At 48.3% G+C, this 25,740-nt stretch overlaps 1 protein-coding gene across 4 annotated transcripts in view; it reads left to right on the top strand.

Moving 5' to 3' along the window:
• Positions 1-25,740, top strand: part of RALY (RALY heterogeneous nuclear ribonucleoprotein) — a 136,615-nt gene that overhangs the window by 21,767 nt on the left and 89,108 nt on the right. For 2 of the 4 annotated variants that reach the window (XM_074553838.1, XM_074553836.1), the window contains exon 2: positions 25,059-25,142. The exons of the other annotated variants lie outside the window; for them this stretch is intronic. The gene's annotated coding sequence lies outside the window, so the exon portion shown is untranslated. The remainder of the gene's footprint in view (positions 1-25,058; positions 25,143-25,740) is intronic. 4 annotated transcript variants of the gene reach the window in all.

The raw sequence follows: 25,740 nt of genomic DNA, 5'->3' as shown, positions 1-25,740 counted from the left end.
GTCATGTTGTGAGCAGGGTTGTTGTAGAGTTTTTTTTGCAGTTGTCAAAATGTCAATTCTAATGAAAATCTCCACAGGCACGCCATACCTAAGTGATTTAAGCCTTTAGGCTAAACAGGCTGCTGGTAAAATGCTGCTCATTTCCAGATGAGTCAGAAAGGTTTGTGTGTGTCTTTTTTTTAATATAATTTGTTTGGTTGGAATGTCTTCATCAAAATTGGTTGTTGAAGGGTTTTCTTTCCCCCCTTTTAATGGCTAAGCAGCTGCCTGTCAGCTCACCCCAGAGCTGCTTGGAATTCAGCATCTTACATAGCAGTCACATTTGGGAAAAGGGAAGTTCCTGTGTAATAACAATAATTGAAAATTAATAGTAGATTAAATTAATACATAATTAGAAAACACTAATGCTCCCTGTGAACAAAGGCTGATTCCTACAGGAGCCTTATGAACTGAAGAGGGAAAGTGGATGATGCTTTCCCTGGGCCCTGTCTATTCCAGCCTGCAGATCATTAAAGCAATTATAATTTCACAGAGGTTTGATCTGGAATTGATTTCTTTGTGATAATTCAATTTGGAGCCTTGCTTCCTCCGGGGGAGCAAACGACAGAAGATGAAGTGTGGAATTCCTGAGCTGTGTCCTGAGGCCTGGGGGGGCTGGAACCCACCCAGGGAGGGACCTGGATGGAGCCTGGGACCTCTCAGAGCTTCACTCAGTTGTGGGATTTTGGGGTCCCCTGGACAGAGGAGAGAGGAAGGAATCTAACTACATGTTCTAAGAAGGCTAATTTATTATTTTATTATCTATATTATATTAAAGAATGCTATACTAAAACTATGCTAAAGAACAGACAAAGGATACAGGCAGAAGGCTAAAAGATAATAATGAAAACCTCGTGACTCCTTCCAGAGTCCTGACACAGCTGGCTGTGATTGGTCATTAAGTCAAAACAATTCACATGTTGGATGAACAATCTCCAACCACATTCCAAGGCAGCAAAACACAGGAGAAGCAAATCAGATAATTATTGTTTTCCTTTTTCTGTGAGGCTTCTGAGCTTCCCAGGAGAGAAATCCTGGGCAAGGGGATTTTTCAGAAAATACGACAGTGACACATCAATAGCAGCTTCCTGGGGTGGGAGGTGGGGCTTGGGTCCCTTCATCCTTCAGCTGTGCCAGGGAGGCTCAGGCTGGATACCAGGGAAAGGCTCTTCTCCAGAGGTGCTGGCACTGCCCAGGCTCCCCAGGGAATGGGCACGGCCCCGAGGCTGCCAGAGCTCCAGGAGCTGCCAGGGGTGCCCAGGGTGGGGCTGTTGGGGTGTCTGTGCAGGGCTGGGGCTGCCCTGGCTGATCCTGGGGGTCCTTCCCAGCTCAGGACATTCCATGGTTCTCTGGTCTTTGCTGAGAGTGTATCCTTAGAATCTTTCCATGAGGTGAAAAATTCTTGAGGCTGTCCCACCACAGGATCCCAACCTGGTGTTCCCAGCCTGTGAGCTGCTTTGGATTAATCATGATCTCCACAGAGCCTCCACAGCCTTGGATGGGGCTGCTAAAGGCAGGGCCTTTGGTGCTGATGGTCATGGAATCCTGGAATGGTTTGGCTTGGAAGGGACCCTAAAGCTCATCCAGTGCCGCCCTCTGCCATGGCAGGGACACCTTCCACCATCCCAGGCTGCTCCCAGCCCCATCCAGCCTGGCCTTGGGCACTGCCAGGGATCCAGGGGCAGCCACAGCTGCTCTGGGCACCTGTGCCAGAGCAGAATTCCCTGCTAATATCCCATTTAACCCTGCCCTTGGCCAACCACCTAGTGTTCCCAAAGTCAGATTGGATCCAGGGAGGAATGCTTGGCTCCTCCCCTGGGCGGAGCATCTCCCCATGGGATGCTGGGATTGGATCAGCCCTGCAGGGACACTCAGTGGCCATGGACAGCAGAGATCTCCTGCAGGGAGGGTTGGCTGTGGGAGAGAGAAAGAAAACTGCCCCAGGAACAGCAGAGAACTGCCCCACCTCTGATAGATGGGGACAGAACACACAGCCCCAAACCACATCCCACAACCCAGGATGCAGAAGTCCCTGGGTGTGTTTAAAGAAATTGGATGTGGCACTCAGTTCACTGGATGGGGATGCAGGAATGTGCTGTCCTGCCGGCTCTGAGGGGATTGTGGAGGCTCTTTCTCAGCAGCCAGCCCTGGGGGTTGGGATAAAACAGAGAGAGATGAGGAGGAGGAGAGGAAAGAAAACGAAGCTCAGGACAGCAAAATATGCAGAGGCAAAGCAAATCCAAGGCAGCAGGGAAAATTGGGACCTCATGGAAAATAATGATAAAGTTTGGTAAGCAGCTGCTGAGCTCCATCCCTCCCCTCCCAATTAGGCTGTATTAGTGCCTTGTGGGAAGCACCACAGCCTGCTGAAACTAATAAAGGCAGAAAGAGCTACTCCTTAGTGAATTTGCTTTCTTCTTGGCCCAACACAACATTTAACTTTTATTTTCATTGCTTTGTGCACAAACCCCTCCATTTCCCTAATCTCTGAGGCTGTGTGTTTGGGAATCCTGGAGGAACAGCTACTCAGGCTGGGGTTTTGTTGCTAATTCTGTTTGTGTGAGTTGTGACTTCAGCTGCTCCTCTGTTCCAGGGCTTCAAAAAAAACCCAATAAATGAAACCTGTTCAGAAAGGAAAGAAATTGAGAGACTTTTAGCTTTAATTGCATTCATTAGGTTTGGTTATGATAATAAGGGGATGTTAGGGAAAAACGAATTTTATAAATCCATTATTTCAATCAAAGGTAGGCAGGAAGGATTCATGGCTGATTCCATAACACTTCTCAGGAGTGAATGCTTATTCAATGAGTGCATTTATTTTGATCTCTCTTATCTCTAAAGCCATCTTAGCCCTGCAGTTGTACCTTGGGCTGGTTTGGGTTGGAGAGCACTTAGAGCTCATCCCATTCCCACTGCCATGGGCAGAGACAGCTCCCAGTGCCCAGGCTGGCCCTGGCACTGCCAGAGCTCTCTCTCACTGCTGTGGGCACACTGAGGAGTGACCTCAGTGGTTTTCATGTGGGGCTGCTGTTGGTCTGGGGAGCTGGGCTGACAGAAACAAGAAGTTTCCTGTCACTGTGATATTTTCTGAAAAATCCCTTCGCCAGGATTTCTTCTCCTGGGAAGATGAGAAGCCTCAGCTTCTCCATGTTTTGCTCCTCTGGAATGTGGTCTGGAGATTGTTTATCCAAACATGTGAATTGTTTTTAATTAATGACCAATCACTGCCAGCTGTGTCAGACTCTGAGGAGTCAGTGACAAGCTTTCATTATCATTCTTGCAAAGCCTTCTGATGTATCCCTTCTCTTTCTTTAGTATAGTTTTATAATATAATATAATATAATATAATATAATATAATATAATATAATATAATATAATATAATATAATATAATATAATATAATAATATAACGTATAATATAATATAGTATAATTATATTATACTATAATAATATAGTATATAATAAAAATATTATAAGAATTATAAAATTATATTAAAATAAAAAATATATAAAATATAATATAAAAAATATAAAAATAAAAATAAAAAAGTATATAATACTATAATAATAATAAAAATAATAAACCAGCCTTCTGAGAACTTGGAGTCTGATTCTCATCTCTCACCTCATCCCGGGGACCTCACAACACCACAGTTTCCATGGTGGAACCTTGTGGGAAGTTTCCTAAGAGGGGATGTGGGAAGCCCTAAGAGGGGATCTCCATTTCCAATCCCTGGGGTTTGGGGTTCTCCCTGCTCCCAGGTGCCAGAGGAGGGGATGTGCCACCTCCTGGGGCTCTGCACAGCTCCCTAAGGGTGCAGCCAGGCTGGGGTTGGGCTCTGCTCGCAGGGGATGAGTGACAGGACAGGAGGAGACACCCTCAGGCTGCACCAGGGGAGGTTTAGGTTGGATATGAGGGAAAATGTCTTCCCTGAGAGGATTGTCAAGCACTGGAGCAGCTGCCCAGGCAGTGGTGGGGTCACCATCCTTGGGGGGATTTAAAATCCACTGGATGTGGCACTTGGGGACGTGGGTTAGTGTGGCCTTGGCAGTGCTGGGGAGTGGCTGAACCTCATGATCTTGGAAGGGTTTTCCATCCTGAATCACTCAGTGTTGCTTTGGCTGTGGCACCTCCTCACTGTGACCCTGCTTGGGGTGTCGCAGCCATGATCAGCCCAAGCTGGCTGGACCTGCAGTGAGGAATTTGGGGCTGAGTGGCCTCGAATGTAAAGGGGTGTTGGGATCTCTCGCTGCTCAGAGTGACCCCAAGAAAAGTTCTAAAGTCTCTTTTCCCAGCCTGGCGCTGGAAGGAGTCAGGGCTCTTCAGTTCTCGGTCTCAAGGTTGTTTATTGTTTCTTATCTATAAAATATTTTCTCCTGCCCTGCCGAGGTGCATCCAGCAGAACAGTTCCAGGCACTCTGCCTGCCCCAGGGCAGTGTTATGTCTTTATACTAAAAACTACGTGTGCAGTGTTTACAATTACTTTCCAATACCTAATCACCTATGTTAGACAGTGAGCTTCTACTCTAAACCAATCTAAATGTGCCACCATCAGAGCAGAAGATGGAGGCCAAGAAGAAGAAGGAGGAGGAGAAAGGCTGGACATGCCCAGATCTCTCCATCTTGCCCCTTGAACCCCCATTCTAAAAACCCTAAAATCTACTTTTCCGCCCTGTGATAACTTCACTAATATTCTGCTTAAACTGTTGTGGGTTGCAGATCTTCATCTAAGGTTGGTAATTTGCTCCATGGGTCATAATCAAACCCACAGGTGTTTTGGGCTCTATGCCAGGGTCTCTCAGCCCCCTGGCAGGGTCCTGGTGTCCTGGGCAGCCAGAGGGATATTCTGGGTCCTGGCAAAGGGGAACCTTTGAATTCTCCTCTCCTGGGTTCCTCTGAAGCCTCTCCCACAGAGCAGAGCCCTGAGCTGCAGCTGCTGTGCCAGGTGTGATGAGCAGCCCCCACTGCTGCCTGTGGGGAGCTGCTGGAGCTGGGGATTTGTCTGTGAGGAATTCTGAATGCTTCAGTGTGTGACATCCTGACAAGAACATCTGACAGACTCAAAGTAGTGCTCACAGAATAAAAACAAATTCGGAGAATTTGGTGGTTTCCACTTCACTGAGGGGGTTTGCAGTGCCATTCACATAGCTGGGGATGTCAATACAGTGACACATAAAATGGGGTTATTGTGCTGCTTATTTTCTTGCTTTGAAATACTGATGCAAAAAAAATCAAATTGTTTTTTTTTTTTTTGCTTTCAACATTTCTCATTAGAAAAGAGCCCCTCAAACTACATTTTCTTTCAGGAAAAGGGAAAGTTTTTTTGAGGATTCTAAGTTTTGTTGAGGATTCTTTCATTTTTGTAAAACCCCAGGTGCTGAGTTTGCTGCTCGTGTGGGTGCTGTGGCTTGAGCTTTCTCTGATCTGCATTTTTCGTTCTTAAAGTGAAAAGGGACAGAGCAGGATTATTTTTCATAGAATCTCAGATTGAGTTAGAAGGGACTTAAAGCTCATCCAGTGCCACCCCTGCCATGGCAGGGACACCTTCCACTATCCCAGCTTGCTCCAAGCCCCATCCAGCCTGGCCTTTCTGCAGATTAAAATTGTCCAGAACAGGAATTTTGGTGAAGTGCAGCCCCACTGCTGGAGTTCATGTGATCCCTGTGCTGTGTGGCTGCTCCAGCTTGGACACAAAGTTATTAAACATTAATTTTAATAAGTTACTAATAACACAACGTTGCTGAACTTTGTGTCCTGGCCAGGTTCCATGTGGAGCAGGGGGAAAGGGGTGTCTGGACATTTTTTTTTCCCTCAACCAGCAGTGGACACACAGAGGCTGCTCCTGGCCAGAGCAGCTCTCAGTGCTGCAGCACCAGGCTGCTCTCTCCTGTTGTCACCCCCAGAAAGGATGAAAATGCATCCCCAAGGGTCACACCTGCGCTGACAGCTCATTTTTCACCTGGCACCAAGATGAATCTGTGTGATAACAAGCTCCAATGCACTAGAAAAATGTTGCTTAAAGCAGCTGGGTCAAACTGAGCTAATTGGCTCTGACCTCACTAATTCAAGACCCCAATTAATTTGGTGTGCTTTGAGGGCTGGGCTTTGCTGCTCTCCAGGGCACAGCCCAGTGCTGGATTGAGTAAAAGCAGCTGGGCAAGGACTTAGGGACCAGAATGAGTGATGGCTTTGTACCTAGAGCTGCCTGTGGCTCCATCAAACCTGCTCTTTCATCAAAGTGTGGGGGGGACCTGAAATGAAAATTTTGGGAGGCTGTTTGGGATCCTGGCACTCTCAGCAAACATTTACTGGGACTGGACCCTCCCCAGCTTGGCAGTGGGATGAGCACAAGGTTGCCCCAAACACTGCCTTGGGCTATTCCATGAAAAGAATCCATTGTTGCTTGTGGGTTCTGATCCTGCAGAGGGATTCACATTTTTAACCAGCAGTCCTTGTGGGTGGGATCCCCACACTCTCATGGAATTTCATGCTTGGAGGCACCACAGCTGCCACATGCCAGGAGCTGCAGCTGGATCCCACCTGAGCCATGTGCACACAGGTTCCTTCAGTGCTTCCCTCAAGCCCTGTTGGGCACCTGGCTCCAAACCCTTCCCTCCAGTGCTGCTGGGAGCTTGTCCTTCACTGCTGCAGCCACAGGCTTTGCTTCTGTGCAGGGCTGGATTGAAACAAGATACTGTGCTGCTGGAGGCAAGGTTTGAATAGGATTCCTTCACCATGTGGTAAAATGAGAGGTCAATATGCTTTGGGAGATATCCCCAGCTGATCCCCGTGCTGTGGAGGGAGGGGTGAACTCCTGCCTGTGTGTGTCTGTGTCCCACTCTTGCCTTGCTCTGACCCCCTGATAAGGCATAGTGTGGTTACATTTAGAGGATCTGAAGTGCTGAGCTGCTTTTAAAACTGTTTAAAGCTGTAGGTTTAGGAGCTGGATCCTGGCTGGCTCGGGGGAGGCACCTGAGCTCATGGAATTTGGGGTGGGTAAGGGCAGCAGCTCCAGGATCTCACAGGGATGCTCTGCTGGGCACTAGCACTGAGCTGGGAGAGGAAGAAGGAGTTTGTGATCTCAGCCTGTGCTCTGTTAATCACAGAATTAGGGAGCATCCCAAACTGGGAGGGTCCCCCAGGATCAGCCAGGGCAGCCCCAGCCCTGCACAGACACCCCAACAGCCCCACCCTGGGCACCCCTGGCAGCTCCTGGAGCTCTGGCTACTAACTACTGCAGAAATATGAACAGAAACTCCAGACTGGCTAGTGCAGCTGATCCCTGTGCACCTTGCACTCCAGAGCAGGGACTGAGCTCTGTGTCCTGCTGGAAGGAACAAATCCCTCTAATGGGAATGCTGCTGGAGCTCTGGGATTAGCAGGCACTTGATTTTCAAGGCTGATGGCAGAGGTACCTCATGGAGAAGAGCACCCAAGAAGTTGCACCCACCAGCAGAGGCTGTTGCCTCCAGGAGCTGCTGCAGCACTGAGAGTCACAGAACAAAAGATCTCCACTGTGGGACTGTCACTGTCACATTCTCTGGAAAAATCCCTTTGCCCAGGATTCTTCTCCTGGGAAGCTGAGAAGCCTCAGAGAAAAGGAAAACAATATTATCTCATTTGCTTCTCCTGTGTTTGCTGCTTTGGAATGTGGTTGGAGGTTGTTTATCCAACATGTGAATTGTTTTTATTTAATGACCAATCATGGTCAGGCTGTGTCAGGACTCTAGAGAGTCATGAATTTTTCTTTAGTGTCTTGTTAAGCCTTCTGTAAGTATCCTTTCTCTATTCTTTAGTTTAGTACAGCATTCTTTAATATAAGATAATATCATAAAATAATAAATTAACCTTCTGAGAACATGGAGTCAGATTCATTTTTCCTCCCCACAACAGGGGATCTCAAAAATACCACATTTGGGAAGCTGTGGGGTCTCTGTGAGGCTCTCACAGATGTGCTGCAGGAGGCAGAGGAGATGTGAAACCTCTTTCTGCTCTTTCCTCCAGGATCTCTGGCTGCTTTGCCAGGCACAGCAATGCCACCAATTCATTGTCCCTGCTGTCTGAGCTGGTTAATTTATGGAGCAGCCCAGCGTGGGAGAAGGGCTGATGCATTTTGATCTTTGTCCAGTTTTGAACTGGCACCGTAGTTTATAAAAACTAAAAGTTTATTTTGTAGAATGAGAGAGAAAAATCTACTAGGTCCACATGCAACGGTGGATATTGGTACTAAAGAACATTTGGGATCCTGTGACTTAAATGTGGAACATGGAATCTAAATGAGAAGAGAGGGGAGCAGCTGTGTGGATTTTAGTGTTTTTATTGTCCCAGTGCTTCCTGTTTAAACTCAACAAAATACACCCCCATAAAAGCACTGTGGGGTTTGGATTTCATTTTGTTTGGGGTTTGTAAGAGTAGGGAATAGCTGTATGTGCATGGTTGTTACTCCTCCTTGCCTGTACGTCCCAGGAGGGAAGCCAGGCTTGACCTGCAGGGTTGAGTTTCTGTGGAAGGGACCTTGGGCCCTATGGCTGGGCATAAAATATCTCATGGGAACTTGTGCTTGTGGAAAGGTGATCATGGCATTTTTGAGGGGAGAGACAGCAGGACTTAGGTGGGTGAGGGATGCTGTCCTGGTGGCACCTCCTCTGGGATTCTGGCAGGTTGTTGTGTGGGATGAGACGTTCTCAGTGCAGATGTGGCTCTGCAGCTGGAAAAGTGGTTTGGGCTCCCTGGAAGTGAGAGGTGGAATAATGGAGGTAAGAGTGTACTTAGTAAACCATGTTTAACATGGTTTCAGTGTTGACATTTAAATGTTGAACAGAGATATTTGGAGTGGAGCCCAAGTCTCTTCCTGACTTGTATCCCATTTGCAATCCTAAGGAATTCCAGGGGTGCTGGATCAGCAACATTCTCCAGGTGGCTTTGAAAACCCAGGCCCAGCAGCAGAGGGGAATCAGAGAATCACAGATTGGGTTGGGTTGGAAGGGACCTCAAAACTCATCCAGGTCTCTTGCTACAGAACATGAAATAAAACAACACGGATGCTGGAACTCCCAAGGTAAAAAGAAGGGAAGTTTATTTTCTGACTCCAGCATTTATTGACTTTCAAAAGTGACAGTGGATTGGAGGATGACAGTGCCACCTCTCCAATGACACTGGACAAAACAACAGTCCATCAAATTTCTCCTCCTCCAGAAAAGAATGTAAAACAATAATTATTTACATAAAAGTGTGTGAGAAACTTCATTACAAGAATGTAAACATCAGAAGGCTTGGAAGAATAGGGGGACACAGGTCCACTCCTGCCATGGCAGGGACACCTTCCACTGTCCCAGGGTGCTCCAGCCCCATCCAGCCTGGCCTTGGGCACTGCCAGGATCCAGGGGCAGCCACAGCTGCTCTGGGCACCCTGTGCCAGGGCCCCACACCCTCACAGGGGACAGTTCCTAATTCCCAATATTCCCTGTGGCAGTGGGAGCCATTCCCTGTGTCCTGTCCCTCCATGCCTTCCCCAGTCCCTCTCCAGCTCTCCTGGAACCCCTTTAGCCCTGGGAGGGGCTCTGAATTCTCCCCAGGGCCTTCTCTCCTCCTGGCTGAGCAACCCCAACTCTCTCAGCCTTTCCTCAGAGCAGAGGGGCTCCAGCCCCTGCAGCATCTCTGGGGCCTCCTCTGCATCCCTCCAGCAGCTGCAGGTGCTTCTCACGACCCAGAGCTGTGGCAGCATTGGAGGGCAAAATCTCCTCTCCACACACACAGCCAGGAGTCCCAAGTTGATATTCCTCCCACAATGAGACCTTTGCATTTTCTAACCAGCACAGATCTGCTCTGCTGCAAGAATCAGTAATACTCTTCCAAGCTGTTTTGCTCTTCCCTTAAGCCAATGGGAATGGGAAATCGATTTAGGACAAATTGGGCTAAATCAACCCAGGGAGGATGCTCTTTGAAACCAGAGAATGTCTTGCTTTGAACGGACAGGTGTCTGCTAGGGAAGGCAGGAGCCTCCCTTGAAATGGAAAATGCAAACCCCCTCCATCCAAATTATTGTAATTTTGAAATTAAGGGGCTCTCAGACAAAGATGTGGGAGTAGGAATAACAGTTCATTATTAGGAAAACTAAAAATAAAAACGCAGCATTACAAAACAAACCCCTGACAGAGTCAGACCATGCCCTGTCCCCTGTGTGCCAGGGGGTGTCCCAGCCCCATCCATGGGGGCTCAGCCCTCCTGCAGTGCCAGCTGTGGCTCTGCTGCAGCACGGATCCTGCACAAGGGGGGAGTTTTCCTCTGCAGCTCCAGGGCTGCTGCAGATGGGCCTGGGCTCCCTCTGGCCATGCAGGGCAGCAGAAAGCTGCTCCTCTGGCAATGCAGGGGGCAAAGGCTGCTGTGCTGGGCCAGGCTCAGATTGGATCCAGGGAGGAATGCTTGGCTCCTCCCCTGGGCGGAGCATCTCCCCATGGGATGCTGGGATTGGATCAGCCCTGCAGGGACACTCAGTGGCCATGGACAGCAGAGATCTCCTGCAGGGAGGGTTGGCTGTGGGAGAGAGAAAGGAAACTGCCCCAGGAACAGCAGAGAGCTGCCCCAGCTCTGACAGATGGGGACAGAACACATATTTTACAACCCAGGGCAGTTCTTGTATCTCCCCTCAGGGTTGGGGGTGGGCTCAGGCCATCCCCCCATGCACCCACCTGCCTCCATCTGTCTGGGCCAGCAGCAGCCACGTGTGCCCAGCAGTAAAGTGAGCCAGGAGGGCCCTGCAGAGCTGCTGAGGCAGCAGGGACAGCTCAGCTGCCTGGTGGCTTTGCTGACCCTGGCTGACCTGGCAGGGCCCCCTGTGCTGGGGACAGTGGGGTGAAAAGGGGGGTTCTTGGTAGAGCTGCGCCTCTGTGGAGCTCAGAACTGTGTTGGGATGCAGGTGCAGAGCTGGGTTTGGAGCCGCTGTGTGAGCAAGGGTTCACATCCCATCCCTGAATCCCAACCACCTGCATGATCTGCTGAGGGGCTGGATAGCAGCTCCTGGGAGTTTTGGGCAAGGTTTGAGTTGCAGAAGCTGGTGGGGAGCTGCAGGGATGCCCATAGTAGATGTTGCAGATAGCACAGCTGCTGTTCTGGGTTAGTGAGTGGCTTTGGATTAAAAGTGGAGGATTTCTGCTTTTAAGTGAAGTGAGAATGAACTTTGGTGTCACAGACATGTTTTATGAAAATCCTTTCCTTAAGATTTTTCCTCCTGAGAAGCTGGGAGGCCTCAGGAACAAAATGTAAACAAGGATTATCTGCTGCTGTGGAATGCAACAGGTGCATCTGTGATTGGTCTCATGTGGTTGTTTCTAATTAATGGCTTTTTTATCATTCTTCTTCTTGCTTGCAAGCCTTCTGATGAAATCCTTTCTTCTATTGTTTTAGTTTAGTTTTAATATATCATTTACTTTTAATATAATATAGATATCATAGAATAATAAATCAGCCTTCTGAAACATGGAGTCAAATCCATATCTACTCTCTCGTCCTGGGACCCCTGTGAACACCACCACACTTCTGCCCTAAGTCCATCTACTCAGCTTCTGTTCCTGGAACATTACAGGACCATCATCCTCACAAACTTCCTGCATAAAGGGGCTCCAGGAGAACTGGAGAGGGACTGGGGACAAGGGATGGAGGGACAGGACACAGGGAATGGCTTCTAACTGAGAGAGGAGGTTTAGATTGGGTGTTAGAGAAAAAATCCTCACTATGAGGATGGGCAGGCCCTGGCACAGGTGCCCAGAGCAGCTGTGGCTGCCCCTGCATCCCTGGCAGTGCCCAAGGCAAGGCTGGACAGGGCTTGGAGCACCCTGGGACATGGAAGGTGTCCCTGCCATGGCAGGGAGTGGAATGAGATGAATTTAAGGTCCCTTCCAAGCCAAATCATGCTGGGATGATGCACTGGGAGCAGCTCTCTGATATCTCAGAGGTTTTTATGGGACACAGGTTCCTCTGCACCAGCCCCTGCTCCAGACAGGAGGTTTCTCCCAAGCTTGTCCATCAAGTGGTTTTGGTGAAGAGCTCTCAGAGCTGTTCAGCTTGAAGCAATGTTTGAAATTCCAGCTTTGCTGTTTGTTTGTGATTGGCCTGAGAAGCTGGAGGGTCCCTGAGAGTCACTCAGGGCTGTGATTGCAGTCACTGGGAGCCTGCAAGGGGAGCAGGAAAAGTGTTATTCCCACAAGCAGGACTGGGAGGAATTTGAGTAGCAGGGACCACAAACCTAAGGGAAAGCTGTGCAAGAGGAAGAAAACCAGATTTTACTGTATAATCTGACTCCTACCTGGTTGTGCAATTAAACAGTTTGTTTAAATTAGCTCCAAACATGACTGCAAACATGTATTAGAGTCCTTCAAATGTTTATAAAGAACCTCCTTTGAAGTGCCCCTTAATCAAATGCTCTTATCCTCATGAGTTACTTGTTTGTCTAACTGCTTCCCCCTTTTCCCACCTGCCAGATTATGGAAAATGCAGTTTCATGGAAAAAAACCCACCAGGAGAAGCCAGGATTTTTGGAGTGTTGGTAGCTCCACTTTTAGACCTGCTGTTTTGTCTCTCTCCAGCTTTTTTCAAATCCTGCCATGGCTTTTCCCTGCTGGATGTGTGGTGGTGTTCCAGAATGAGGCAAGAGATGAGAATCTTGACTCCATGTTTCAGAAGGCTGATTTATTATTTTATGATATATATTATATTAAAACTATACTAAAAGAATAGAAGAAAGTATTTCATCAGAAGGCTTGAAAGGAATAGAAAAAGAATGGAGTGATAATAAAATCTTGTGACTGACCACAGTCTGAGCCAGCTGACTGTGATTGGCCATTAATTAGAAACAATCAACATGGACCAAACAAAGATGCACCTGTTGCATTCCACAGCAGCAGATAATTATTGTTTTTCTTTTCCTCTGAGGCTTCTCAGGAGAAAAATCCTAGCAAAGGGATTTTTCAGAAAATATCATGGCTACAGATGTGAGCCAGCAGAGGTGTCATAGAGCCAGTGGGGGTGGTACAGGTGTTCCCTTCTCAGAGGCTCTCTGGTGGCCCTTTGGCCATGCCTGTCCCAGCCAGGGGAAGGTGTGAGCATGCCTTTGGTCATCCCTGGGCTGGGAGGAGTTCCTTGGGGTGGAGATGCTGCAGCCCTGTGTACATCTGATAGCAGAGCTGCCTGTTCACTTCCCAGTAAATAACTCTGTGCCTGGGGGCCATTTCTGCCTTCTTGCTTCATTTCCCCATCTGTAAAAACAGTCTAATGGCAAAAAAAAGTCAGGCTCAGGTCTCTCAGGAGAGCATTTTCCTGCTGCTTCCCTGAATGTTTAGTGCTGTTTGTTCTCCTGTGGGGTGCAGAGAGCTCTCAGCCCATCACAGTGCCTGGGGCAGAGCTGTGCCAACAGCCATGCCAGGAGGAAATGCCCAGGAGCTTTTAAAGGCTGCAGGGCCACAGGGTGAGTCCAGATCAGCTCCTGACCGTGCCACAAGATGCTTTTCTGCCGTGGGGTGAATTAAAATGACTTTGGGTTGTGTCCCCCTCAGTTGGAGTGTAAAAGCATCTGGTTGCAACCTGGTCAGGCCAGGTTGGATGGGGCTTAAAGCAGCCTGGGTGCTTTGAGCAGGGGAGCTGGAACACCATGGTCTTTAAATACCTTTTAAACTCCTTCCACCCCAAACCATTCTGATTTCTCTGTGTAGCAGTTTCTCTTTTAGCCCAGGTGATTTTCTGTCTGACCTGACTCTTGCCCTGTGGAAAGCAGCCTGGATCCCCTCTCAGCTGGTGAATTTTCTAGGATAAACAGCCCACAAAGGGCGAACAACTTGCATGATCCTGGAGCTCCCCAGCTGGTGCAGCAGTGAGGTGGATCTGAGTTCCATTGCCAGCTCTCCCATCTGCCTGCCTGACCTGCTACAAAAGCCTTCTGATCCTTTAGGAGTTCCCCCAGTGACATTCTCTGTGTTCTGTATATGAATATCTCATTCCTGTGTCCAAGCCAGAGTCATGGCTTGGGGACATCCCATCTCCTGGGTGTCTGGGGCTCCAGTGCAGCACCAGGGGCTGCAGCATCAGCCTCCTGATTGTGCTGCTTGAATATCTCTGCAGGAGAAGGAGATACTGGTAGGAGCTGTCATGGTGTTTTCCATGTGGTTTTGGCTGATTCCTGCCTTTCAGCCATGCAGAATCAGCCTGATGTTGAGCATTCTGCACACCTTGTGCAGGTCCCAGCACTGGAGGTGTCATTTGTTCCAGGTTATCAGTCAGCTCTGGAAGCTCCAGGGGAATCTGTGCCTGTCTCATGGAACCCCACCCAGGCAGGACTTTATCTATTTGTGTGAAATAACTCAGTGAATTTCTAATTAGACAAATCTAATTAAGGGCTGGATGTGAGGACTGTGCCTGATTGTGATGATACCCCCACCCATTCCATTACAGAAAAGAGTTGCTGGTGTCCAACAAACGACCCAGCTGGGTGCAGAATGAACATCCCTCTCTCCAGCTGGGGCTGTGTGGATGGTGGGGACATCCCTGGAGGTCCCTTGGCCCTGGGGAGCCTCCTGTGGCTGCCCTGGGATCCCTGGCTCCTTTGGGAGGAGGCTCTCAAGAGATGCCTGTGATGATGAGGGTGAGGAACTGGTCAGAGCTCTGGGGCACCATGGTCTGTGCACCATGACCAAGGGTCCAGGTGGCTGCTGGGCTGGGATTTATTGGCTTTGTGTCAAAGCTCAGCCATGCAGAGCAGCAGCAGCACCTTCCCTTCAGTGTCACACCAGCTCTGCCTCATCTGATGTGCTCTCAGAGGCCAAAGGAGCACAAACAATTAATTATCCCATGTGGGATTTGCATTTCCTTCATCCTGTGGCAGGAAGGAAATGATGAATCTGACTCCATGTTCTTAGAAGGATATTATATTATATTATATTATATTATATTATATTATATTATATTATATTATATTATATTATACTAAAACTATACTAAAGAAGAAAGGATACTTAGAGAAGGTTTAACAAGATACTAATGAAAAACCTGTGACTCTCCAGAGTCCTGACACAGCTGGACTGTGATTGGACATTAAGTAAAAACAATTCACATGAAGCCAATCAACCTGTTGGATAAACAATCTCCAAACTACATTCCAAAGCAGCAAAACACAGGAGAAGCAAATGAGATAATATTGTTTTCCTTTTCTCTGAGGCTTCTCAGCTTCCCAGGAGAAGAATCCTGGGCAAGGGGATTTTTCCAGAGAATGTGACAGTGACAGTCCCACGCTGGAGATCTTTTGTTCTGTGACTCTCAGTGCTGCAGCAGGTCCTGGAGCCAACAGCCTCTGCTGGTGGGTGAAACTTCTTGGGTGCTCTTCTCCATGAGGTACCTCTGCCATCAGCCTTGAAAATCAATGTCTGCTGATCCCAGAGCTCCAGCAGCATTCCCATCAGAGGGATGTGGTTCCTTCCAGCAGGACACAGAGCTCAGTCCCTGCCCTGGAGTGCCAGGTGCACAGGGATCAGCTGCACTAGCCAGTCTGGAGTTTCTGTTCATATTTCTGCAGTAGTTAGTGCTGAAATCTCTCTTGCAGAAGAAACTGGGATGTTTTCCTTTCTTTACCTTGGAAGTTTGTCCTGCAGTGGGAAGAGTGTGCCAAATTTCTGTCAGCCCTGCAAGAATTTGGATATCAGAGGGGAGCCAGACATGGGACAGAGGGAATGAGAAGATGGCACTGAGGTTAAATAGAGAGATAATTGATTGTTTTCAGTTCTGGTTGGGATGTGAATCCATTGTGGTTAATGAAGGAAGGCAAATTGAATTGCAGAGCCCTGTGTGAGAGGCTCAGCCTGGCACACAGCCAGTGCCAGGGGCTCCTTGTGGTGTTCCCTAGGTGTTCCAGGGGCTCCACACTGGTGTCACTGAGGTTTTTATGCCAGGTGAGGGGAGCTGAGCTCTGACAGCTCCAGTCATGGCACAGGGTGCCCAGAGCAGCTGGGGCTGCCCCTGCATCCCTGAAGTGCCCAAGGCCAGGCTGGGCAGGGCTTGGAGCACCCTGGGACAGTGGAAGGTGTCCCTGCCATGGCAGGGGATGGACTGAGATTGTCTTAAATGTCCCTCCCAACCCAGAGCATTCTGGGATTCTGTGATGGTTCTGTGTGGAGCAGGCTCAGGACACATCCTTGTCCTTAGGGCTGCCAGTGAAGTTGCATCGCACTAACTGGTGGTGGAAGCTTTCCAGGGACCTTTGGGCTGTGGCAGGTGTGTCCAGCTGTGGTGGGGGCACTGTGGGCAGCAGGGCCAGCCCAGCCCTGACCAGGGTGAGGGACATCTCCCACTGCTAAAGCCTGGTACAATAAAGCCTTGGATCCCACTCTGGATGAGTTTATTCACAAACCTTGATGATCCTGGATCCCTATGTCACAGACATATTTTATAAAAAATCCTTTTGCCAGGATCTTTTCTCCTGAGAAGCTTCAGCTTCTCCATGTTTTGCTGCTTTGGAATGTGATCTGGAGAATTGTTTACCCAGCATGGGAAATTGTTTTTACTTGATGACCAATGACAGCCACCTGTGTTGAGGCTGTGAGCAGTCACAAGATTTTATTATCATTCCTTTCCTTTCTATTCCTTTCAAGCCTTCTGATGAAATCCTTTCTTCTATTCTTTTAGTTTAGTTTCAGTATATAATTTAGTATATAATTTTTTTTAATATAACATAATAAAATAATAAATCAGCCTTCTGAAAGTCAAGATTCTCATCTCTTCCCTCATCCTGGGACCCCTGTGAACACCACCACAAGCCTTCCCCAGGGTGGTGTTTCCATGCTTTATCCTGTCCCTCTGCTCCTGCACATCACCCTGCTTTGTGCAGCGGCTAAAAATAATGGCAGGCAAGGTGTGACAGGGGGACAGGGGGACAGGGACAGTTCCCTGCGTGTGCAGGAAACCTGAGCCCTCCAGCTGCAGCAGCCTGTCCGTCAGGCAGCACCAAGTGCTGGGCTCCCTCTGGGTGCTCCCTGCCCACAGAAATAAACAGCCTCTGCTAATGCCTCTTGCTAGCCTTGACTTTTTGGTTTGTCTCTGTATTTTTAGCCTCAGGACACTGTGTCCCCAGGGCTGGAGAGGACCTGTGTCGCCTCATACCTTTCTCAACCCAGCTCTCCCCTCTCCTGCTCCTGATTTAGCAGAGAGGAGGGGGCAGAGCTGCTGCTTCCCCTGGCTCTGCTGCAGCAGGGGCTGCAAAATCCCTCTGCCCAGGGGTTTATTTGTGGTTCTGATCAATGAGATGATTTTGCCTGATTCCTGCCTTTCAGCCATGCAGAATCAGCCTCATGTTGAGCATTCTGCACACCTTGTGCAGGTCCCAGCACTGGAGGTGTCATTTGTTCCAGGTTATCAGTCAGCTCTGGAAGCTCCAGGGGAATCTGTGCCTGACTCATGGAACTCCACCCAGGCAGGACTTTATCCATCCTGTGCAATAACTGAGTGAATTTCTAATTAGACAAATCTAATTAAGGGCTGGATGTAAGGACTGTGTCTAATTGTGGTGATGCACCCACCCATTCCATTACAGAAAAGGAGGCTCAGGAGGGACCTCGTGGCTCTCTCCATCTCCCTGACAGGAGGGTGCAGCCAGGCTGGGCTCAAGGGGCAGGGTGAGAGGAAAGGACCTCAGGTTGTGCAAGGAGAGCTTTAGGTTGGAGATTAGGGAAGATTTTTCCCAGAAAGAGTGGTGAAGCCCTGGAATACACTGCCCAGGGCAGTGGTGGAGTCAGCATTCCTGGAAGTGTTCAAAAACCATGTGGGCATGGGGCTAAGGGACATGGGCTTGGCATTGTTGCACTCATTTGTCTTAGAGTTCTTTTTCAGTTTTAATAATTCTGAGATTCCAAGTGAAGGGAAAAAACCCCACAGTTGATTACATTCAGCACTTTGCACCATTTCTTTGTGTTGCACTGAGTGGGGGACAAGTTTGGGAGTTCATTCTCTTTTATTTACAAGCACAGAATGATTTAGCACAATGCAAAATTAAATGCCACTTGGAATAAAGGTTCAAATGTTCTTCCATTTGCCAAGTGCTGGGCTGAGCACATGATTCATGATGTGCTACTTCAGTCATGCCAAATCCACCTTTGCAGGCAGCTGAGCCCTTGCAGTGTCCTGTTCTTGGGTTTGGAGCCTCCTGAGCATCTTTACCCTGGCTCTTGTCACTGAATTGAGTGTGACCAGGCTGCCTCTGGGTTATGGCTGTGCTGGAGGTGAAGAAGAAGGAGCAGCCTCTGCCCTAAAACCTCCATCTTGCTTTATTTATATATATATATATGTGTATGTGTATATGTATATGTATATGTATGCATGTGTATATGTGTATATATGTTTATACACATATATATATACATATGTTATATGTATATATATGTATGTGTATGTGTATATGTATATGTGTATATATATATATAATGCCACCTGGAATAAAGTTTCAAACGTTCTTCCATTTGCCAAGTGCTGGGCTGAGCACATGACATATATATTTTATATATTATAATATGTATAATATATATAGATATATATAAAATATATTTTATTTCTTATATACTATATATACTATGTATAATATAATAGACATATTATATTTTATAAAATATATATTTTATATGTTATAATATATAATATTATATATATATAATATATAGAGTATATAATATTTTATAAAATATATTTTTTATATATTGTAATAAATATAATATATATATTACTGGGCTTAGAGCTCATCCAGTGCCTTAGAGCCCATCCAGTGCCACCCAGGCCATGGGCAGGGACATCGTGGGCAGACACTGTCCCAGGCTGCTCCAATATATTACTATATTATATATTATAATATATATGATATGATATGATATGATATGATATGATATGATATGATATGATATGATATGATATGATATGGTATGATATTATATTGCTGTATTATGATTACCTTAAACTCTTAAGTTTCCACCCTGTGATATCACACACTTCAAACTCCACACCCACAATCCCAGTTCTGTCATTCCATTTTGGAAGCCTTCTCCAGGGCCTCAGGTTAGTGCAGTGTTCTCTTGGGGGTCAGTGCCTAAAAACACAGAAAATCTGGAATTCTCTGTACTCAGAGCTCCAACAGCTTTGGATGGAGCACAGGAGCCCACGAGGTGCAGCTGGGCAGCAGCACAGCTCTGCTCAGCCCCAGGGCTCCAGCCCTGCTCCTGCAGGGGGAGCTGAGCTGGGCTGTCCCTGCTGCCATGTGTCACTGCAGGACGTGTGACCTGCCCCAGGCACAGCCATCTGAGGGCTGCTGGGAGCTCTCAGCACTCCTGATGGGTGTGGAGACCCAATTTTGGGCTCTTTAAGGGGTCCCAAGGCATGCAGGGACCGGGGGTGCTGGAGTGAGTCCCAGCAGGGCTGTCCCTGCTCTGCAGTCCCACCTTGCAGGGACATGGTGGGGAGTGACACCTCAGGGGGGCAGAGGGGAATTCTTTGGGCAGAGACCAAAAGCAGGACAGAGCAGAGGCTGGTGCAGTGCCCCCAGGCATGGACAGCCCAGCTGCTCCTCAGGTCTCTGAGAGATGGGTCCCTGCTGGAGGAGCTTCTGCTCTGGGACACTGGGACAGCTTGAACTTGGCTTCTGCCAAGAGAGGGTGGTGTGGGCACAGCAGAGAATCATAAACCCAGCATGGCTTGGGTTGGGAAGGGCCTTAAATCCCATCCAGTGCCAGCCCTGCCATGGCAGGGACACCTTCCACTATCCCAGGTTGCTCCAAGCCCTCTCTGACCTGACCTTGGGCACTGCCAGGGATCCAGGGGCACCCACAGCCTCTCTGGGCACCTGTGCCAGGGCCTCTGGGTTGTGCTGTTACCCCATCTCACACCAGGCTGTGCTGCACAAGGCTTAGCTGATTTTCATTAAAGTAGAATTATGCACAGATTTTTGGGGGGCAGCCATCCAGTTCCTTAAAAGGCTGCTGCTGGATTTTCCTGAGCATTATTCCCTGCCCTCCCTGTGCAACTGGTGCTCCTCAGCCTCATCATTCCCTGTCCAAGTTCTGAGCTGAACAGCTGAGAGATTTTGCATTTTTTAATGGCTCTCTACTGTGCCTGAATTAATGGAAAAATGAACTGAGACCAAGATGAACGTATTGAAGGGAGAGGATGACAAATTGGCTTTGGAGCATGGCAGCAACGAGCACTGTCAGGGGTTCACGCACTGACCTTTATCTAAACAGAACTGTGTGTAACAGATAAGAATATTTAACAATAATTAATGTCACATCAGTGCAGAGAACAAAATGACTACATCAAACAGGCAAGAAATCCACTGCAAATTACTCAAAAGAGAAATGTCAGCTCCTCCATATCTGCAACCTGCCTCGTGCTGATGGGGCTGGAAGGAGCTGGGAGGGCACTGAGGAGAGGAGCTATTAGAGATGATTTAGGGACTGGGTGATGTGTGCAGGAATGGAAACAGCAGCAGCTCTGCTGGCCCAGAGTGCTGTGCAATCAACCACCAAACTGAGCTGGTAATTGGGTGGGGGAGGAATGTGTACAAACCAATTATCCCCACTGCTGCTGTTCTGACAGGCTGCTCAGGGCTTCTCTTTCCTCTCTCCTGTCTCTGGGCTGTCCTGGTGTGCTGGGATTCAGCAGACACTGCCCTGCTCACTGAGCCCCTATGGCAATGCTGTGATGGCCCCAGTGAGGGGAGAGAATGATGCATCTGACTCCATGGATATCAGAAGGCTAATGAATTACTTTATTATACATTTATATATTATATATTATATATTATATATTATATATTATATATTATATAATATATATTATATAAATGTTATATGTTATATACTATATATACTATATACTATATACTACATTATATATTATATATTATATAATATTATATATATAATATTATATATGTAATATTATATATTATTCTCTACATTTAAAACTGAACCTGCCAAGCACTCAACCCTGCACACACCGCCCAGAATCTCGTGACTGTCACCCACACACCTGGCCCTGACAGGCCAAGGAAACAAAACCCCCTCACTGTGGGTAAACAGTCTCCATGTTGCATTCTACTTTGGCACAAACACAGGCACAGCAAATGATAAGAATTGTGTTTTCTTTCTCTGAGGTTCGGAGAATGTGAATCCCAGAAATATTCTTGGGAAGAATTGTGCCTTGCTTTTCTCTGTGAAGAGAAATGTGGGGCTACAAGCCCCCTTCATGTTTTACAAGCAGGAAGAATCATCTGCCTGGTGATGGTGGGATGTTTCTCATTCCCTTTCTGAGCTGGGGGTGTCTGGAGGCTGGCATGGTGCCCAGAGCAGGGGCAGTGCTGGGAAGGGATGCAGGAAAGCAGCTTGAGAGCATCCAGAGGAGACAACAAGGCTGGGAACACAAACCCTGAGAGGAAGCCCTGAGGGAGCTGGGGGTGCTCAGCCTGGAGAAAAGGAGACTCAGGGCTGCCCCCATCACTCTCTGCAGCCCCTGAAAGGTGCCTGTGCTCAGCTGGGGCTGGGCTCTGTCTGCAGCAGCACTGACACAGCCAGAGCACACAGCCTCAGGCTGCACCCAGGGAAATACAGGCTGGAGATCGGGAAAAAGCTTTTACAGAAAGGGTGATAAAGTTCTGGAATGGCTGCCCAGGGAGGTGGTGGAGTCCCCATCCCTGGGTGTGTTTAACAAAGCCTGGATGTGGCACTGGGTGCCAGGGTTTGGGTGAGGAGTTGGGGCTGGGTTGGACTCGATGATCTTGCAGGTCTGTTCCAACCCAGGGATTCTGTGAATTCTGTGACTCAGCTGAGCTCCAGGGGTGCCTGTGCTCTGTCTGGGACAGGGAGGGCACTCTGCCAGCCCTGATCTGATTGCAGAATGGGTGCTGGTCCATGGACCATTGTCCAGTGGTGGATTTCATCAGTGTCGTGACAGCACCAGCTGAGTAAGGAGGAGTTAACCCCTCCTGACCTGTGTCCTGCTGCAGAGCATCCCCTGGCCGTGGATGTTTGAGAGTCAGTGTGATAGATGAGCAACGGGATGGCTGACTCACAATTAAAAGGCAAATATCCTGTATATATATTAGGAGAAGTTTTATAGATTTATAGTTATGTTTTACCCCCTTGTGTTGTTATCAGGGCTGGCCTGGGTTTGGGACATTTGGGAGGGTCAGTTTTTCACTCTGCAAGCACCTTAGCTCCAGTCAGGATTTAAGGCAGAGATCTCCACCCCTGGGCAGTGAAGGAGGAGTCAATGGACAGAACTTTGGGAGGAGCTAAAGGGTTAAAAGGTAAAACCTCCATGGTGTGGGTGAGCACATGGTGGGGAAAATCCTCTGTAATATTTTCTCTATTCAGTCTTCTGTTGTATTTTTGATAAGATTTTAATAAACCTTTTAAATTTTGGAAGTGAGCATCGTTTCTCATAGTCAGGGAGTGGTTTGGGCTGGAAGAGACCTCAGAGCTCTTCCCATCCCACCCCTGCCATGGCAGGGACACCTTCCACTGTCCCAGGTTGCTCCAAGCCCTGTCCAGCCTGGCCTTGGACATTTTGAAGATTCCACAGCTGCTCTGGGCACCCTGTTCCACTCAATCTGCTCAGGCAGACATTGTGAGAATATTTGGAATATTCAGTTAATGCACAAATGTGGTGAAAAGCTTAAGCAAATTACTATTTTATTCTAAATAGACCTTTGTGCCGATCCTAATGAATTATTTCCTTACCATAAATTAATTTACCTGCATGGCCACGTTTGGGAAGTGTCACCAACTTCAGAGCACAGAGCTGGAGGCCAGGGTCACAAAAGGAGCCTGGGGAAGAGCCAGGAGCTGCTCCTGAATCCCTTGAATTTTTGGCTGATGCAGTAAAGGCCAGTGCTGTCACCCAGCCACGGTCCTGCTGCCCACTAATTAGCTTTGTTGTCAGCATTTTGCCATTGGCAGGAGGCAGCCAGGTGCCTCTGGATTAGCCAGGGTGTGAAAAATGCCTTTCCAGCTGGCCTGGTGACCTTGTGACAGCAGGAGAGAATTCACAGGCAGAAGATGGAGATGTCAAGATACAAAATTAGGGACGATGGGGAGCTGGGTCTGCCCCTTGAAGTGAAACAAGAAAACCTATCCTGGCCTTGGTTTAGGGTTTCCTGTCTGTGATCCAGGAGATTCTGCTGTTTGCCTCATGCAAGGCACATCCTGCTCACAGGAGTGAGGTGGGAGCAGAGGCAGCTCCCAGCACAGCCTGAGCAGCATCCCTGCCCAAAAGCTGGGTCAGGAAAGGTGGCTGATGTGCTCAGTGGCTGAAGAAACCCAGCCCAGGGTGGGATTGAAATAAACAGGGCAGGAGACTTTTTCTGCTTTTAATGCCTTTATTAAAAGTGATCAGCTCAAGGTTGGGAGGCTCGACAGGTCCGCGGCTTCTCCGTCGTCGCTTCCAGGGTGACTCGGAGGAGGAGGAAAGCGCAGCTTTGTCCCCTGGGGAGCAGAGCTGGGGGGTCCCGTCCTCACGAGAGCAGTGGGGGTAAACCCCATGGTAGAACTTTCGGGTTTTGCCGTCCTGGGGTCTTGGCTCCAGCTGAGGGGCAACAAAGGGTCTCAGCATCTCTGCAGGCTTGGTACTTTGTTCCTCACGTCCAGACATCATTTTGATCTCTTAATTCTGTGTTGGCTCGTTGTTTTTGGGGATCTTTTGGTAAGGTTGGTTGGGTGGCTTTCCCATGGTGTGCTGGTTCTGAAGTTATTTTGCATGCCCTCTGATGTCCCTTCCTCATGTCCCCTCCTTTCACTGTCCAAGCAGAACGGCTATCAACCTGGATTTTAGGCAGGGCAGTCCTGATACCAAAGGAGCAATTAACAAAAACGACTGGTGATTGCAATAACAAACAGGTAGAACTCCACCTTGGCAGCAACTGGTTTAACCTGTTCACTCTGCAACCTTTTTTTTTTTTTTTAAATTGGCAGTTTTTTTACTTATAACAGGGACGGACAGAGAAGTGATAATTGAAGGAACTGAGCAGCCTGCCCATAGCAGGGAATTGAAACAAGATGATCTTCAAGGTTCCTTCCAACCCAAACCACACTGGGATTCTGTGGGGATGGATCCAGGAAAATAGGACACTTAAAGATCAGTTAAGACTGAAGCCAAACTGAGCTGTTGTTTGCTATGAAAATCTGGGAATTTGCTTCAGAATGCAGGAGCAGGGCTTTGACAAAGCAAGCAGTTAATTAAAGTGCATCAATTAAAGGGGGTTCCTCCCTATTTTGTCTCCCATGGCCTAACTCAAAATAAAATTTTCAGTTTCAACACTTAATATTTTCCAAATATTAAATTAATAAATGAACAAAACTGAAAAAGTTTTACTGTGGGATATTTCACTGTTGTCTTAATTTTTTAAGTTTTTTCTAAACCTTCTGATGTTTACATTCTTGTAATGAACTTTCTCACACACTTTATGTAAATAACTTACTGTTTTGCATTCTTTTATGGAAGAGGAAAAATTTGATGGACTGTTGGTTTGTCCAGTGTCATTGGAGAGGTGGCACTGTCACCCTCCAATCCACTGTCACTTTTAGAAATCTATAAATGTTGGAGTCAAAAATTAAATAATTCTCTTTCCACCTTGGAAGAGCTGCATGTTCACATTATGTATTTCACGTTCTATAGAAGAAACTCTGTTTTTTCCCTCAGCTATGGTGACCAAAAATTCCTGCCTGCCTCCATCCCTGTCCTGTGCTAGCATTAACCCGATGGAGCAGTTTTTGTGGGATTTCTGGTGCCTGATCCAGCCTGAAACACCCCCCGAGTGCTCAGCCCTGCGAACACAACCACCCCTGTCTGCTCTGCTTCCAGCTCCCTGCTAAGCAGCTCAGAGTCTTAGCTCAGAAAGTCCCAGCTCTGATCCTTGCAGACAGCAGCAGCTTTGCTCCCAGCCCCGCAGAGCTCCCAGAAAGTCGTGGATTATCTGCTCACCCTCCTGCATGTGCTGCTTCCTGCAGGGTGAAGAGGCACGAGAGGAGCTGCGCCCGCTGCCGCTGCGGGCACGGGGACAGTGACAGAGCCCAGGGGCCCAGCCAGCCCTGGTGAGTGACTCTGGGGGTGCTCCTGGGGGGGCAGAGCCCTGGGAACGGCACAGCGCTGGGATTTGGGGCAGCACCCCCCTGTGGCAGGAGAGGGGCGGTACAGAACCCTAGGGCACTCTGAGGGTTCCTCCCTTGGAGCCTGCTGGGGGAGGCTGATTTCCCTTCCCCTGGGCCGGTGTGATGTTCAGGGAGTCAGAGGTTGGTGGGTGTGCTGAGAGCCTGTCCCCAGTGCTGCTGGGGCTGGGGTTGGGTCACCTGAAGCCCAGGCAGTGGTGCACTCACCATCCCTGGAGGTGCTCAGGGAAGGTGTGGATGTGGCACTCAGTGCCATGTGTTGGGTCAGAGGTTGGACTCCAGGATCTCAAAGGTCTTTCCCAGCTTAATTCTGTTTTTGAGTCTGTGATTACACTCTGTGGGTTGTTTTGGACATGGGTTTGGGCATGTCTGCGTGTCACATTCATTGCCTGTGTTGCTGCTGAAGTTCTGTTTGCAGTTTGTCGTGGGGAGGTGAAAATGAGTGTGCTTGGGATAAGCTGGAGGTGAACCCTGCTGGGCTCATCCCAGAGCAAGGGCAGGCAGGGAGAGGCAGGTGGAGATG

The sequence above is a fragment of the Zonotrichia albicollis genome, chromosome 17 (genome assembly GCF_047830755.1).
Source record: "Zonotrichia albicollis isolate bZonAlb1 chromosome 17, bZonAlb1.hap1, whole genome shotgun sequence".
NCBI classification, from domain to species: domain Eukaryota; kingdom Metazoa; phylum Chordata; class Aves; order Passeriformes; family Passerellidae; genus Zonotrichia; species Zonotrichia albicollis.
This window is presented reverse-complemented; position numbering and strand designations above follow the sequence as displayed.